A 4,797-nucleotide genomic window follows, 5' to 3' on the forward strand; every position below is an offset into this window, starting at 1 on the left:
GATGTAATTTCAAATATATATTGGAATATATATATATGTATATAGAAAAACACAAAATGGACTTTATTGGTTTTACTGTTTTATCATGACTATTTTGAATATTTTGAAACATACTTAAATTATGTTGTTATTTTCATGTTGATAAGAAGATTCTTTATAGCACAGGAAATGAATCAGGCTTTGCAATCTTCCCACTTCACAGTTTTAAAAAATCAGAGGCATGTTGTGCACATTTACAGTTTTTATTTTAGTCTGTTTGTCATCAGAAATCATATGTTTCTAATACTTCAAGCCTCAAATGCCATAATACCTCTTATATCTGTCTCATAAATGTGCCTGCCAACTTTTGTCTGCAAGGGAAAGCCTTTATAAATACCAAGTGGGTCTGGCAGTATTCGGTATCTCCAGGGCACCAGAAGGAGAAGAAAAAAAGAAATTAGGAAGAAGAATTATCACTTGATAATATTTGAACAATATTGCTAATACAGCATTTACCTGACAATAATCCTATAGTCTTTTCTAAATCAAACATTAAAATATGTTGCATGATTATCTTTCGCGCTCATAAATGCTGCTGCCATAACAATCTGTATTGGATTCATACAGATTCAAATATGTAGTTTGCTATGTGATATGCCGAGACAGTCAAAAATTTCTGCCAAAAGTAATGAAATGGCATTATAGTGTGACGCGGTCCATATGGTAGAGCATGCTGAAAGAGAAGAGGCCAAAGGCCCAGTTCTGTTTGTCTTCTGTTCAATTATGGGATATAGGAAAAGTAAGAGAAACATACTGAGCCTCAAATTCTGCATTTATAGCTTGTGACAACAGCAATTCTGTCAAGGGAAATTTTAATCACACAATTCAGTGAGTTCAGGCCTGACTCGATAAACTTATAAAGGACTACACAAACACAAAGTATTTTTATCACTATAATTTTTTAAAAATTATTTGTTTTAATTGGAAATACAGATTGCAGAGAGGGAAGAGACACAGAATCTTCCATCTACTGACTCACTCTACAAATGGCCTCCACAGCTGGAGTGGAGCTGATCTGAAGGATCTGAAGACAGGGGAGCTTCTTCTAGGTCTCTTATCTGGGTGCGGGGGTCCCAGGCCTTGAGTCAGCTTCCATTACTTTCCAAGGACATTAGCAAGGAAGTGGTTGGGAAGTGAAGCAGCCATGATTAGAATCTGTGCCTATATGGAATGTCAGCACCGTAGGCAAAGGTTTGGCTGATTATGCCACAGCTCTGGCCTCTAAAACAAAATTTTATACTTGAAAATCATCATATCTATGTCTCCCCCTTTTTGGGGAGATACCCACCTTACCTTTCAGGTGTGTTATCTCCATTAAACTCCACAAGCTTGCATATTGCTGTTGTTACTGTTTATCTATAAGTTTTTTTCTTTCTAATGAGAAAATAAGAACCTCTGTTCCAGCTGTATCCAGGAACAGAATCAGAGTCGGGTACAGTGGGGATGTTGGCAGTATCAGAACAAGAATTAAAAACCATCATGATTGCTAGGCTAAGGACTCTGGTAGACACAGTAGACAGCAGGTAAGAACACACAAATAACCTAGGCAGAGAAACTGACATTTCAAGAAAGACAAAGATAAATTCTAGAGGTTAAAGCACTGGAATGGAAATAAAGACTACCTTTGATGAGCTTATTGGCAGACTGGATATTATTAAAGGAATAATCTCTAAACTTGAGAATATCTTCATAGAAAAATTTAAAAATTTAAAAAAATTGAAAAAATTCCAAAATTGAAAGACTGAAAACAATAAGAAAGGAATATCAAAGTTTTATGGGAAATCTAAAGCAATGTAACATTAAGGAAATGGAAGTACAAAAAGATTAACACAAAAAAATGTTAAAGAAACAGAGGATATATTTGAAACAGTAACTACTCAGAATTGCCCCCAAATCAATGTCACACATTTCACAGGCAGGAAATTCTGAGAGCAACAAGGAAAAAAAAAAGTGCCTTCAAAATTGTTACCCAACAATATCAGAACTGAAAAGGGATATCATTAAAGATCTTGTACACATTAATAAAAAGATGAAGTGCTATGGGCAGGAGAAGATGGTGGTCTCCATGGGAGTTAAATTTCTTAACAATTTTCGCTTGTTGGAAAAATTTGAAGAAGGACAAAAAGGAGTAGGTGATGGTACGACTAGCTGGGGCCTTCAAATGATGAAGATACAACACTAAAAAGGTGGGCAGGGCCTCCAAGGACGGACTATGAGAACAGGATATACAGCCTGAAAGTAGAGCATGGACCTAAATACCCAGAAGCTCTTCTGGCAGTTAGATTTGAAACAAAAATTAATATGAATGGAATAAATAATTCCCGTGGAATGATGGAAGCACAGAGCATACCAATATTAGCAAAACGGTGAAGTTCACATAGCATTAAAGTTGTGCTTCAGGAGTAAGACATCTAATGATGTCCAAAGAAAAGATGAAGCTTCCACAGCCACCAGAAGGACAAATATACAACAATTAATTTTAATGGCTCTCAAACTCGCCTTAAATGAACAAATTGCTGCTCATATTGATGTCCTGGCAAATATCACAATGCAAAATGTTCACACATTCAGTAAAGAATCCCAGCTGGTATAAGTGACCCAGATATTTGTAAGCATATATTTAATATATATACACACCCATTATGGTTCCAGGTGACAGGAAAAAAAAAGATTACAGTACAAGTTTTCTTTCTCTTGTTGAGGCACTGTGATTTAAACACAAACCTGGAGTGCTCCAAGTAGGATTCAGGTTTACAAGATGCAAACATGATGAGACGTGTCAATTGGCAATGGAAACAGGTGTTTCTGCAAAGTAAAACTCTGAGGAAGGGCAAAGAACAACGGCATGCTTAGTGAGAGAATTTGCTTAGTCAAAGAGCTGCAGAAGGAATTGTTTAAAGCAGCTTGTACAGTGAGTATTGTCACAAATTGTTTTGAATTTCGAAGCGGTGTGGGTGCTAACTGCTAGTAGTATAGAAATATGGTCAGGATTGCTTTGATATCTGTATTTATAATTTATATTTATAAAAATTGTTAAAAAATATTGGGGAGGGGATAATGAATTTCTGTTAAAGGCTGTTCTTGTGTGTTTCTTGTAACAGACATGTTAAATACTTGTTTGCAGCCTTTGTTTAACAAACCATGGCATTTAAGTTTAAGCGAGGTCAACAAAAAAGAAAATAGGTGCATGCATATGTGATTTTGAGATTCAAACTAGTCCTAAAATGTAAATAAAATGTGGAATGTATCCTTGAGTCTGTGCATTTCTAGTGTGTTGGTGTAAGTTATATATAGTAACTAGTCAAAGAGACAAAAATTCAAATTATTGCAATGTTTCATGTATAAGCACCTTTTAGTATGATTCTATTCTGTAAACTTCTTGTGAATTGGAATTTGCAGAATATTTCATAGAACAAATTCACTGATTGGTTTAGCTATGTCTTGGACAAGGAGGAATCCCAGTATTAGGTTTTGAATTTGATCTTACCAGAAATAATATTAAAATGATTTTTTATTATTATTTTGACAATCTTGACATAATTAGGGTAAAAAAGGTTCAAGCACTACAGGAAGATGGGTAAGACAATTAGTTCCATATTGTTTCCCTAATATATCTGATGTAAAAGGGGATTTTAAGGGAGAAGCCCCACTCAGTCTCCCACCCTAAAATGATTTTTGATTAAAAACTGAAGTGCTATGAGCAAAATTTATACCCAGAAATTTGACAATGTGTAGGAAATGGAAAAAATTCCCTGAAGGAAATAATCTCACAGAAGAAAGAGGCAATTTCTTACTTACATATATTGAACAGGTTGAATTGCTGATTAATGACTTTCCAAATTAAAAATTCAGGCTCAATGAGGGTTACTGGTTAATATTATCAAACATGTACAGAAGAAATTAAGCTAAACCTCTGTGGTCTCTTCTAGATGAGGGATACAGAAGAAATACTTCCACCCATAATGCTAACACAAAAATGGACAAAAACATTTCAACAAAATAAAACTGCAGAAATGCATCTTTCATGAAAACAGATGCAAAAATCTCTAGTAAAATATCACTAAATGAATTCAACAATGTATAAAAGAATGATCAACCATGACTAGGTAGGATTCATTACAGGTACGTTATTCAGATTTAACATATGGAATCATTGAGCATAATTTATCATCTCAATTAACTAATTAAAAAATTAAATAATCATACAGTAGATGAAGAAAACTTGACAAATTTCAACACACATTCATGAGTTTAAATGTTCATTTAAACTAGGTAAAAAGAAAATGTTCGTAACTTCGTAAAGAATATCTGTAAAACAAGACTAACACTACACTTAGTAAGAAATTCAAAGTTTTTTCATTAAAATGATAAAAAACATAAGAATGCAACTTGTAATCACTCCATTTAGTACATATGTTAGATAAACCCCTCCACACCTCCAACCCCACCACAGGAGAGACTGCAGCCCAGCCAAGAAAACCATATCTTGCTTTGTGAGGCTGATTAAGCATGACTAGGAGAAAACTGAGTTTCATCTGATACAGCAACAAAAAAACTCTCAAAGTTAGTAATTTTTTTTATCTCTAAAGTAGTTTCATATTAGTTCATTTCCCCTGACCCCCTTCTAGTTGTGGTTTTTGCCTTTATAAACCCCATTGTTGGGGCTAGCACAATGGTTCCGTTGGCTAATTTTCCATCTATATGCACCAGCATGCGTATGAGCATTGATTCATGTCCTGGCAACTCCATTTCACATCC

General features: G+C 34.6%; 1 pseudogene; it reads left to right on the forward strand.

Moving 5' to 3' along the window:
* The first annotated feature begins 2,092 nt into the window (after positions 1-2,092).
* On the forward strand, positions 2,093-2,516 carry LOC121156358 (annotated as a pseudogene).
* Positions 2,517-4,797: the final 2,281 nt, after the last annotated feature.

This window comes from Ochotona curzoniae, unplaced genomic scaffold (genome assembly GCF_017591425.1).
Source record: "Ochotona curzoniae isolate NIBS_2020 unplaced genomic scaffold, NIBS_Ocur_1.0 contig_3368, whole genome shotgun sequence".
Classification (NCBI taxonomy): Eukaryota; Metazoa; Chordata; class Mammalia; order Lagomorpha; family Ochotonidae; genus Ochotona; species Ochotona curzoniae.